Genomic DNA, 13,363 nt, shown 5'->3' on the forward strand with positions numbered 1-13,363 from the left:
ATGCTCTCCATTCTTCGATAACTCCTAATAGGATGAGGTTGACGGTCAACCAAGCAGTAGAACGGGATGAAACACTAGGCTCTAGAACAGCAATGACAAGACACCTTCTGCTGTCCCTGTTGAAGTGGCAACAGACCTGCTGGGTTTTGTAAAGCATAATTTCTGTAATGTAGTCTGCTGACACAGTTGCTCCACACGAGGAGGACAAACTCAAGGACAACGGTTAAAGGCAGAACTATTTATTTTTTCTCTTGCTGTCTCTAACATGAGAGGCTCTACCGGGGTCCGCAGGGGAGTCCCTGATACCATCTGAGGCTTCAGGTGAAGCGTCTGACCTATTCCAGTGACATGGCTACAGGTGTTTGGTGTTGTGATTTTTCTTGCCTGCATAAACTTTCAGAAAAGCTGGAGACAAAAAGATGAGGGAGTTTGGTTTAGAGCTGGCAAAATTCCAGATACCAGCAGTGGAAGCTTCCGCCCTACCTCTTTTCCGAGGAATGCGTTCAGTCTCAGAGTGAGCATTATGCACTGTGGTTGGAAACCGGATCTACTCACCACCATCCACCCTCCCTCACCCTGCACGTGACTCTCACGAGCGCAAAGGCTGAAAGGAAAGTGGTCTCTGTTCCTTCGCACCTGGGAATTAACTTGGTGACCTGGTGAATGGCATCAGCAAGGTCGGCAAGGTAGCCCACATTGCCATAGGTGACCCCTGCCACGGAGATTTGGCCATCTTTTGTCATGTAGACCAAGAAATCCTTGGTCAGCCACTCCACCTGCTCAGGCTTTAGGCTGGTGAAACAGAACATGCCAATCTGATCAGTGATGTGCTGCCAGTTGTGGGAAGAGCCCCCTTTCTTCAACTTGGAGACCAGCTGGGTCCTCATGCTGATGATGCGGTCAGCCATGCCTTTCACCTCTTGCAACCACTGCTTCCACAAGTCTGGAGAAGTCAGGATGGTTGCTGCAATCCGGGCCCCATTGAGATGTGGGTTAGAATACAGGGGACGGATCTTTAGCTGTGACTCCACCCTTTTGGCTTCTTTGGCATCTTTGCAGACCACCGTGAAGGCTCCCACACGCTCACCGTATAGGCCCATGTTCTTGGCATATGATTGGCAGAGACAGACCTTGATGCCCTGCTTGATGAAGTGCCGCACGGCCCAGGCATCCTTACCACCATCACCGCTGGCAAAAGCCTTGGTAGACCATGTCAAAGAATGCAAAGAGATTATTTTTCTTCACCACGGTTGTCATTTCCTTCCAGTGCTCTGGACACGGGTCCACACCCATGGGGTGTGAGCGCAGGGTTGCAGGACGAGAACACTCTGCTTTGGGATTTTTGTTACGTCTTCTAGGGCTCCGGAGAAATCAAAGCCGCAAGTCTTGGGGTCATAGTAGCGATAACCTTGGAGATGCATGCCAGCATCTCCAAGCATCCCTGAAGATGGGCATATGATTTCCCCAGGATGGTTTGGGCAGAAAGACATCTCTGCTGAACTTAAAAAAAAAATCTTTGCAGAAAATTGCCTCCGACCCTTAAGGCTCCAGTTCTGGAAATGGTCTGCACAGTGACAAACCGGCCGCTTTTCAACACTTCATTGTTCTCACCCAGGATCAGTTCTGCAGAAGCCTTATAAAATTAAGCCAGTCCCTCAATGGGCAGGCATTCTTTGTCCAAACTTTTTGCAGCAATCTGGGCCTCTGCCTTCCAAACACTGGGGAGCATGTATGGCTTTCTGTTATCATCCCTGTAGGCACCAACTCCCAGGTTCCTCTTCTTGCTGTTAGTATCTCTCTTGTAGGTTTCAGTAACTTCCAGGATGAGATCTGGAGGTTCCATTTCGACATGGGTCCACCAGGAGCTGGCTCTGGCAGAGGCTGCAGTAGCAAGACCTGGGTGAAAGGCAGCAGCCATCCCGGAGGGGACACGGCTAGAGTGCAGGAGGGCCATGGTTGGGGGTGGGGGGTAAGACTGCAGTGGGTGGTAGTGAAAGAGGAAAATTACTGAAATCTTCCTGAACTCTTCAACTCAAAGTCCTCTTACCCCTCCCATCTGGAGATTGTTCCCGGAACACTCCTGAACTTCTCACCCCAGAGTACATTCCTGAACTCTTCACCCCAGAGTCCGACCCCCTCCCAAATGAAAACTGTTCCAAGAACATTTTTTAGATAAGGGTCTCCTGGAACAAACCCAGTCCAACCCCTCCCAACTGAGGACTGTGCCAGGAACATTTTTGAGATAAGGGTTTGAACAAACCTCAGAATGTTCCAATAAATCAAGTACATTGCCAAAATATAGGACACGACCCCTTGGTTACGTAAAGCCCCTTGGAAAGTCCCTTGGAAAAACCCTTGGCAGAACCCCTTAGTGACGCAAATTTGTACTTTCCCTGCCCTGCTCCCCCCTTGCCTTTCTCCTATATAAGCCTGTGAAAAATTTGGGCCGGTCGTCGATTCTCCTCTGCACCTTGCTTGGTGTATGAGTTTCGGCCCCAGAGCTCTGGTTCATGTGCTTGCTTGTTGCTGCTTTATAAAATCTTACTCTCTACATCTTAAGTTCGGTCTCAGTGTCTTCTTGGGTTCGCGGCTATCCCGAGACTTGAGTGAGGGTCTCCCTCCGGGGGTCTTTCATTTGGGGGCTCGTCCGGGATTTGCGCGACCACCCAGAGGTCCTAGACCCACTTAAAGGTAAGATTATCTGTTTTGACTTGGTCTGGTGTCTGTGTTCTGTTTCTGGAGGCCAGGTAGGCCATTCTGTATCTGGTGCGATCGCAGTTTCGGTTTTGCGGTACGCTCAGTGTGCAGTGTGCACAGTGAGACCGCGCTCCGAGAGGGAGCGCAGGTGGATAAGGATAGACGTGTCCAGGTGTCCACCGTCTGCTCGCCCTGGGAGACGTCCCAGGAGGACAAGGGGAGGACCAGGGACGCCTGGTGGACCCCTCTGGAGGCCAGGTAGGTCTCAATCTGTCGGCCTTTGGAAGGCCATCTGAATCTGTAAGCTGCCTGTGGTCGACGCGAAGTCGCCGCCGTTTTTGGTTATTTTTTTGTCTCAGTCTCGTGTCCGCTCTTGTTGTGTCTGCAATTATTCTAGAAATGGGACAGTCTGCCTCCTCTCCCCTGTCTCTAACTCTGGAGCATTGGGGAGAGGTGAGGATCAGAGCTCACAACCAGTCGGTAGAGGTTAGAAAAGGTCCTTGGCAGACTTTCTGTGCCTCCGAGTGGCCGACATTTGGAGTGGGCTGGCCACCGGAGGGTGCTTTTGACTTGTCACTAATTGCCGCCGTCAGGCAAATTGTCTTTCAGGAAGAGGGAGGTCACCCTGATCAGATCCCCTATATTGTGACTTGGCAGAATCTTGTTCAGTTCCCACCTCCGTGGGTCAAGCCTTGGATTCCAAATCCTTCAAAACTGACGGTCGTGGTTGTCCAGTCCGATGCAGCCGAAAAACCCGGTCCCTCAGCACCCCCCAAGATTTATCCAGAGGTTGACGACCTCCTCTGGATGGACTCCCAACCTCCTCCTTACCCCCTGCCCCAGCCGGCCGCCCCGCCGCAGGGACCAATAGTGAGAGGGGCTCAGGGACCGGCGGGGGGGACTAGGAGCCGACGAGGCCGAAGCCCTGGGGCGGAAGGGGGACCGGATTCAACAGTCGCCTTGCCACTTAGAGCACATGTGGGAGGACCAGCACCAGGACCTAATGATCTCATTCCTTTGCAATACTGGCCTTTTTCCTCTTCTGATTTATATAATTGGAAAACTAACCACTCTCCTTTCTCAGAAAACCCCTCTGGGCTTATTGGGCTCCTTGAATCACTTATGTTCTCCCATCAACCTACTTGGGACGATTGCCAGCAACTTTTGCAGGTCCTCTTCACCACGGAGGAGAGAGAAAGGATCCTGTTGGAAGCCAGGAAGAATGTTCTGGGACAAGATGGGACCCCCACTAATCTCCCCAATCTTATCGATGAATCCTTCCCCTTGACCCGTCCTAATTGGGACTACAACACTGCGGAAGGTAGGGAGCGTCTCACGGTGTACCGCCAGACTCTAGTGGCGGGGCTCAAAGGGGCCGCACGGCGACCTACTAATTTGGCCAAGGTAAGAGAGGTCCTTCAGGGTCCAGTGGAGCCGCCCTCTGTTTTCTTAGAACGACTAATGGAGGCTTACAGGAGATATACACCGTTTGATCCCTCGTCAGAGGGTCAAAAAGCAGCTGTGGCTATGGCTTTCATTGGTCAGTCCGCCTCTGATATCAAGAAAAGGTTACAGAGACTAGAGGGGCTCCAAGATTATACTTTACAGGATTTAGTAAAAGAAGCTGAAAAAGTGTATCATAAGAGGGAGACAGAGGAAGAGAAGCAAGAGAGAGAAAAGAAAGAGATCGAAGAGAGAGAGAATCGGCGTGATCGCCACCAGGAGAAAAACTTAACTAGAATTTTGGCCACAGTAGTAGGAGAAAGAAGGTCAGAAAAAGGACAGTCAGGGTACCTGGGCAACAGGGCAAGAAGACCTCCAGGAGAACAGAAACCTCCACTTGAAAAAGACCAGTGTGCATGCTGTAAAGAGAAAGGACATTGGGCCAGAAATTGCCCCAAAAGGAAGCCAAAAGAACCCAAGGTGTTGACTATGAAAGAGGAATAGGGGAGTCGGGGCTCGGACCCCCTCCCTGAGCCTAGGGTAACACTTTCTGTGGAGGGGACTCCTGTTAATTTTTTAATAGACACAGGAGCAGAACATTCAGTCTTGACTAAGCCATTAGGACAATTAGGAAGTAAGAAGACTATGGTAATAGGAGCTACTGGCAGTAAATTTTACCCCTGGACTACTAAGAGAGTTTTGGAAATAGGAAAAAATCAAGTAACTCACTCTTTTCTTGTGATTCCTGAGTGCCCTGCTCCCCTTCTGGGACGAGACTTGTTGACCAAACTTAAAGCTCAAGTCCAGTTCACCCCAAAGGGACCAGAAGTTACCTGGGGAGAGACCCCTATAGCGTGTTTGGTTTTAAATTTAGAAGAAGAGTATCGCCTCCATGAGCAGGGTCCCAAACAATTGCCAGACCCTGAATGGCTATCCGCTTTTTCTGGAGTCTGGGCTGAGCAGGCAGGGATGGGACTAGCTAAACAAGTACCACCGGTCGTGGTAGAGTTAAAAGCCGATGCCTCCCCAGTCTCGGTCAGACAGTACCCTATGAGTAAGGAAGCTAAAGAAGGCATCTGGCCACATATTCAGAGACTGATAGAGCAAGGAATTCTAGTGCCTTGCCAATCCCCTTGGAACACTCCTCTCCTGCCAGTACGGAAGCCTGGGACTAATGATTATCGACCAGTGCAAGATTTAAGAGAAGTTAACAAGAGGGTGCAGGACATTCACCCTACCGTACCAAATCCTTACAACCTACTAAGTTCCCTCCTGCCAGAGCGGACTTGGTACACTGTTTTAGACTTAAAAGATGCCTTTTTCTGCCTTCGATTACACCCTAATAGCCAGCCACTGTTTGCTTTTGAGTGGAGGGACCCAGAAGGAGGACACACGGGCCAGTTAACCTGGACAAGGTTGCCCCAAGGATTCAAGAACTCTCCTACTCTCTTTGATGAAGCACTCCACCGTGACCTTTTAGAGCCTTTTAGAGCACGAAACCCTCAGATTTCTCTCTTACAGTATGTAGATGACTTACTGGTGGCAGCCTCAACCCAGGAGCTGTGCCTTGAAGGAACCAAGAAGCTACTGAATGAACTGGGTGAGTTGGGGTACCGGGTATCGGCCAAGAAAGCTCAGCTATGTCGTACCGAGGTGACCTACCTAGGATACACCCTCCGAGACGGAAAGCGGTGGCTCACCGAGGCCAGAAAAAAGACTGTGATGATGATCCCAACCCCTACCACCCCGCGCCAAGTACGTGAGTTTCTGGGGACGGCGGGCTTTTGCAGACTCTGGATACCAGGGTTCGCAACATTGGCGGCCCCTCTATATCCACTTACTAAAGAAAAAGTCCCATTCACCTGGACTGAGGAACACCAAAAAGCCTTTGACAGCATAAAGGCAGCCCTGCTTGCAGCCCCCGCTCTGGCCTTGCCAGATTTGACTAAGCCTTTTACCTTATATGTTGATGAGTGGGATGGAGTAGCCCGCGGGGTTTTGACTCAGACTCTGGGGCCCTGGAAGTGGCCAGTGGCCTACCTATCTAAAAAGCTTGACCCAGTCGCCAGCAGTTGGCCCTCCTGCCTGAAAGCCATTGCTGCAGTAGCCCTGCTTGTTAAAGATGCTGACAAGCTTACCCTGGGTCAGCATGTGACTATAATCACCCCCCATGCTCTGGAGAGTATTGTACGACAGCCCCCTGACCGGTGGATGACTAATGCCCGGATGACCCACTACCAGAGTTTGTTGCTGAATGATCGAGTAACTTTTGCTCTACCTGCCATCCTCAATCCTGCCACCCTCCTCCCCTTGACGGATGACTCCACTCCTGTACATCAATGTGCTGATGTCCTGGCTGAAGAAACTGGAATGAGGAGGGATCTGACTGATCAGCCTTGGCCAGGTGTGCCTGCCTGGTACACAGATGGCAGCAGCTTTGTGGTAGAAGGAAAAAGAAGAGCAGGAGCGGCGGTGGTGGATGGAAAACAGGTAATTTGGGCGAGTGGTCTTCCAGAAGGAACTTCGGCTCAGAAGGCTGAACTCCTGGCACTAACCCAAGCCCTGCGGTTGGCTGAAGGTAAGGCAATCAACATTTACACTGACAGCCGCTATGCTTTCGCTACAGCCCATATCCATGGGGCCATCTACCAACAGAGGGGGCTACTTACCTCAGCAGGTAGAGACATTAAAAACAAAGAAGAAATTTTGGCCCTCCTAGAGGCTATACATATGCCAAAGAAAGTGGCTATTATCCATTGTCCGGGCCACCAAAAAGGACAGGATCCTGTGGCCCGAGGAAACCAGATGGCTGATGTAGCAGCAAAGCAGGCAGCTCAAGGAGTAACAATAATGGTAGAAAAAGGCAGGCCCCTGCCAGAGCCCTCACCGGCAACCAGTCCTAATTATACTTACTCTGAGGAAGATTTTAAACTATTAGATTCTATGGTTTGTCGCAAACAAGCGCAGGAATTCAATTTTAGAGGGCTAGCACGGACTGTAGATGGGCGTATTATTTTACCTACAAAAGAAGGAAGAGACTATGTCCAAAAATTACATCAACTGACTCATCTGGGATCTGATAAACTCCTACAGCTGATCAAGGGTTCAGATTATTATATTTTGAAACTTAACTCGGTAGTACAACAGGTGATTGACTCCTGTCAGGCTTGTGCTCTCACCAATGCTGCCCGACCTTACAAAGAACAAGGAAAGAGACAACGAGGAGATCGCCCCGGAGTTTACTGGGAAGTGGACTTCACTGAAATTAAACCAGGAATGTATGGCAACAAGTACCTGCTGGTGTTTATAGACACTTTCTCTGGATGGGTAGAGGCTTTTCCCACTAAGTCTGAAACTGCTCAGGTGGTGACCAAGAAGATCCTTGAAGAAATCCTACCCAGGTTTGGGATCCCCAAGGTAATTGGCTCAGACAACGGGCCCGCATTTGTTGCCCAGGTAAGTCAGGGATTGGCCTCACAATTGGGGACTGATTGGAAGTTACATTGTGCTTATAGACCCCAAAGCTCAGGACAGGTAGAAAGAATGAATAGGACTCTAAAAGAGACCCTAACTAAATTAGCTATTAGACCGGCGGTAAAGACTGGGTGACCCTCCTTCCCTTTGCGCTTCTCAGAGTCCGAAACACACCTGGACGTTTCGGTCTTACCCCTTATGAAATTCTACATGGGGGACCGCCCCCCTTGACTGAGTCTGGCGGGATATTGGATCCCTGTGTTGACTCTTCCTCACCCTCTGCTCTGTTTACCCATTTAAAGGCCTTAGAAGTTGTCAGAACACAGATCTGGGACCAGATCAAAGAAGCTTATGCACCGGGGACTACGGCAGTGCCCCACGGGTTCCAGGTTGGAGATTCGGTCCTTGTCAGACGACATCGCACCTGCACTCTTGGGCCTCGGTGGAAAGGACCATACCTGGTGCTGTTAACAACTCCCACGGCAGTAAAGGTAGACGGAATCGCTGCCTGGATCCACGCCTCCCACGTCAAGAAGGCTCCTAGCCAGGGAAGAGGCAACCATGAAGACAACTGGACGGTGGCAACTACTGACAATCCTCTTAAACTTCGCTTGTGTCGCGGGTGCCACCCTAAGCCTAGGGAACCACAACCCTCATGCTCCAGTTCAGCAGTCTTGGGAAGTGCTTAATGAAGAGGGAAACATTGTATGGGCAGTCACTGCAGTCCATCCCCCCTGGACTTGGTGGCCTGATCTCACACCTGACATCTGTAAGTTAGCAGCAGGATCTCCCAACTGGGACCTCCCCGATCACACTGATCTTAATAACCCACCCCCTGAAGAGCGGTGTGTTCCGAATGGAATAGGGAGCACGTATGGGTGTTCGGGGCAATTCTACCGAGCTAATCTTAGAGCTGCACATTTTTATGTTTGCCCTGGTCAGGGTCAAAGCAAAAAGCTTCAACAAGAATGTGGCGGGGCATCAGTTTATTTTTGTGGTAAATGGGCATGTGAAACAACAGGGGACGCCTACTGGAAGCCTTCCTCTGACTGGGACTTAATCACGGTTAAACGAGGTAGTGGTTATGACAGGCCAAACCAAGGAGAAAGAAACTCCTATAAATATCCAGAAAATGGGTGCGCTTTTAAAAACAGCCCCCCAGGGCCATGCAAAGGTAAATACTGCAACCCCCTACTTATAAAATTCACCGAAAAAGGAAAACAAAATCGATTGAGTTGGCTAAAAGGAAATAGGTGGGGTTGGCGTGTGTACACTCCAACAAGAGACCCTGGGTTCATTTTTACGATCAGATTGACAGTGAGAGACCTAGCGGCAACCCCCATAGGGCCCAACAAAGTCCTTACAGAACAGGGCCCCCCAGTTGCACCGGCTCCCCCACAGGTCCCGGCCGTACCAGCTCCACCAACTCCACAGCTCAAAACAGTGGGACCCACCCTAGGGACTAATACTTCCCTCATGAAGCCAACCTTAGTTTCCCCACCGCCCCTAGACACAGAGAGCCGTCTGGTCAGTCTAGTCCAAGGAGCTTTTTCAGTTTTAAATAGGACTAATCCTAATATGACTCAATCATGTTGGCTATGCTATGCCTCTAGGCCCCCTTATTATGAAGGAATTGCTCAGATCAGGACTTATAATACTACTTCAGATCATTCTCAATGCCTTTGGGGGGAAAACAGAAAGCTGACTCTGGTAGCAGTTTCAGGAAGTGGGCTTTGTTTAGGCCAGGCGCCTCAGGATAAAAGACACCTCTGTAATCAGACCCAGAACATCCAGCCTAACAAAAGTGGTCAGTATCTAGTGCCCCCCATAGACACAGTATGGGCTTGCAATACCGGTCTCACTCCTTGTGTATCTATGTCTGTTTTTAATAGTTCCAAAGATTTCTGCATTTTGGTTCAACTTATTCCTAGACTCCTGTATCATGATGATAGCTCCTTTTTAGACAAGTTTGATCACCGGGTCCGCTGGAAAAGAGAACCCGTTACCTTAACTCTGGCAGTACTTTTAGGATTGGGAGTAGCAGCAGGAGTAGGTACAGGGACCGCTGCCTTAATTCAGACCCCCCAATACTATGAAGAATTACGTACAGCTATGGATGTTGATCTTAGAACTATAGAACAGTCTATAACTAAATTAGAAGAATCTTTAACTTCCCTGTCTGAAGTAGTGCTGCAAAATAGGAGGGGATTAGACTTATTATTCCTTAAAGAAGGAGGACTTTGTGCTGCCCTAAAAGAAGAATGTTGTTTTTATGTTGACCATTCAGGAGTAATCAAAGATTCTATGGCCAAACTTAGAGAATGCCTAGATATATGTAAAAAAGAAAAAGAAAGCCAACAAGGATGTTTCGAAAGCTGGTTTAATAAGTCCCCTTGGCTCACCACTCTCCTCTCCACCATAGCAGGACCCTTAATTACACTTATGCTTTTGCTCACTTTTGGCCCCTGCATTCTCAATAAGTTAGTAGCTTTTATTAGAGAAAGAATAAATGCAGTACAGGTTATGGTACTAAGGCAACAATATCGGGTCCTCCAAGAGGCCGAAAACTCGCTCTAAGATTAGAGCTACTCACTAGAAGAAGGGGGGAATGAAAGAGGAAAATTACTGAACTCTTCCTGAACTCTTCAACTCAAAGTCCTCTTACCCCTCCCATCTGGAGATTGTTCCCGGAACACTCCTGAACTTCTCACCCCAGAGTACATTCCTGAACTCTTCACCCCAGAGTCCGACCCCCTCCCAAATGAAAACTGTTCCAAGAACATTTTTTAGATAAGGGTCTCCTGGAACAAACCCAGTCCAACCCCTCCCAACTGAGGACTGTGCCAGGAACATTTTTGAGATAAGGGTTTGAACAAACCTCAGAATGTTCCAATAAATCAAGTACATTGCCAAAATATAGGACACGACCCCTTGGTTACGTAAAGCCCCTTGGAAAGTCCCTTGGAAAAACCCTTGGCAGAACCCCTTAGTGACGCAAATTTGTACTTTCCCTGCCCTGCTCCCCCCTTGCCTTTCTCCTATATAAGCCTGTGAAAAATTTGGGCCGGTCGTCGATTCTCCTCTGCACCTTGCTTGGTGTATGAGTTTCGGCCCCAGAGCTCTGGTTCATGTGCTTGCTTGTTGCTGCTTTATAAAATCTTACTCTCTACATCTTAAGTTCGGTCTCAGTGTCTTCTTGGGTTCGCGGCTATCCCGAGACTTGAGTGAGGGTCTCCCTCTGGGGGTCTTTCAGTAGTAGAGCTGAGATCAGGGAAACCCATCGTTGAATTGTTTAAGCATACTTATAATCACTCTTTTGAATTCTTTGTTTGGAAATTCTTCCAGGTGATGTGTATGTATGGGATTAGTAATTTGTGGAACAGATCTATATCTTGGTTTCATATCTGGTTCTGGTTCTGTGTTAGAATTTCACATCTACAGTACATTGTTTGTTATGGTTCTTCTTTCTTCTTTTTCTTCCTTTGCTACTTCCCCATCCCATCATCCTTGTTCAATCTACCTTTCTTCTTAGCAGAGAGATTTCTAATGTACAGGAGAAGACTAAGGGAGAGTAATTTTCCTACTTGGGGCTGGTACAAAAAGTTCCAGAGAGGCATATGTTGGCCTAAGCTGGAGCAGTCAGGTAGCCTATTTGTTACAAAGGCTGTGTGGTCTGGGCTCCTGGAACAAAGTTCCTAGCGGTTTTAGATGGATCTAGTACATCAGGTTGGCCAGGAACTGGAGGATAGTTTCTGAATTGTGTACATCTAAGCAGGGGAAGACACGTCCTTTTCTGGAGGAGGCCCATGGATTGTGTTTGTTTACTAAGTTTCGGGGTGGGGTAGGCATGTCTAAGCATAGGAATCCAGCTTTCTTACTTGTTGGAGGCTCTGTTTGCTAGAATTCTGAAGCAAAATTCAAGGGATTCCTGGGAGCTGTAGGTGGGTCTGCTTTATATGCCCATGGGCCATCCTGAAGCTTATTTCCCCGGGGGGTATAAGTGGGTCTCCCCAAAAGAGAATTTTCACTCTTCTATTCCAATGAAAGTATTTATAATTATAAATCTTCTTTTAAAACTGCAAACTGCTTTAAACATTTTTAGCTAAAACTTATATTGAGAGAGACAGACAGACAGAGAGAGAGAAAAAAAGAGACCCTATGAAATTTGCAAACATCTTTGAAAGGTAGCTATGCTCACCATCACATCATCAAAGCCCCATTCATCTTTACAAAGAATATGCTAACTAATAACGAGGAGAGAAATATCAGAATTAAAAGACACCATGGATCAAATGGGCTTAACAGAATTTCACAGAGCACAGAGTACTCATTCTTCTCATAGCACGTGGAGGTTTTCTAGAATAGATCACATTGCTGCTCATAATATAAGCCTTAACAAGTACAAAAGAGTTAAAATGACTGCTTGTTTCTTATACGATTGTGGTGGGATAGGATGAGAAGTTAATAGCAAGAGAAACTGCACAATTACATGAAGATGGGAAAAGGGCCAATGATTCACTGAAAAAAAGCATGGAAGAATTTTAAAATTCCTAGAATAAAATGAAAACTAAGTCACAAATTATAAAAATCTTTTAGATACATTAAAAGCAGTTATACAGACAGGAATATGGTTTAGTGTATAAATTGTCTGCCTCTTTCTCTCTCCCTTCTGTCTATTCTCCCCCCCCCCTCTCTGTGTGCGCGCGTTTGTGTTTTCAAGGGTCAGTTGCTCAAAAGTGTTGCATTCACTTCAGGTGCATCCCTTTTCTGCGTATTTGTCTTTTCTGATCACTATCAATTTTAAAATCTTTTCACTATGCAGTTTCTCACTGCTTCCAGAAATCCCAAATTTGTACATTTTGGGGTGACTAATGTCTAAACAGGCATTGTATCCTGAGCATGTTGGGTGTTGGGGAAACAGGAGAACAGTGAAATCCACTAATGGAGTACTTGTCTCAATGTTTTCTAGTTTTACTTGGTGTTAACTATTCTACATGATTGATGAGACTGTCAAGAATGTCTCAAAAATATTTATTCTAAGAGTATAGATATATTTGAAATTGTGTGCTATAGGTCGATAACATTCAATCAGTTCTCAGCTCTGCAGTCTATAACTGTAAGACAAATTTTGAATAAAAGCAAAACATAGATTTTTAAAAGTAATATTATAAAGAGGACTGGAGCAGCTGGTGCAGCAGGAAGAAGCTGTCCACAAGGGGGCAGAGCATCTCCACTCCTGCAAACTCGAGAAGAGACTTTGCTTGCCTATTGAAAGAGCAGCCTGCAATCAGCAGCTCTCTGTTGAGACAGCTGAAGAAGCCTTAATGCTGTGGAGGCGAGCTGATCACAGAAGCATCTTGTCTGGCTGAAGGCCACAGTCCAGAGGGAAAGCAATGAATAGAGTGACTGGTCCTGTGTTCCTGTGCTTCTGGCTGCAGCTGAACTGTGAGTGAGAGCTTTTGGGGAACAACGTGTTTGTCAGTGTTCATTATCAGTCTGTGGAGCAGACTGGACTTCTCCAGAATGTCTGAAATCACTGTAAGAAGGAAAGCAATGTCTGGAGAATGGCAGCCTGATGGTCTTCTGCTGTTTCCTTTTGCACAGGTGTGAGCAGAGGCGAGCAGGTGGAGCAACGCCCTTCTCACCTGAGTGTCCGGGAGGGAGACAGCGCCGTTATCATCTGCACCTACATAGACCCTAACAGTTATTACTTCTTCTGGTACAAGCAAGAGCCGGGAGCAGGTCTTCA

The 13,363-nt window shown here is 47.8% G+C and overlaps 1 pseudogene; it reads right to left on the reverse strand.

The window, feature by feature from the left end:
• Window positions 1–551: 551 nt before the first annotated feature.
• Window positions 552–1,954, reverse strand: LOC110287736 (aspartate aminotransferase, mitochondrial pseudogene; annotated as a pseudogene).
• Window positions 1,955–13,363: the final 11,409 nt, after the last annotated feature.

This window comes from Mus caroli, unplaced genomic scaffold (genome assembly GCF_978045245.1).
Source record: "Mus caroli unplaced genomic scaffold, Mus_caroli_1 scaffold_12, whole genome shotgun sequence".
NCBI classification, from domain to species: Eukaryota; Metazoa; Chordata; class Mammalia; order Rodentia; family Muridae; genus Mus; species Mus caroli.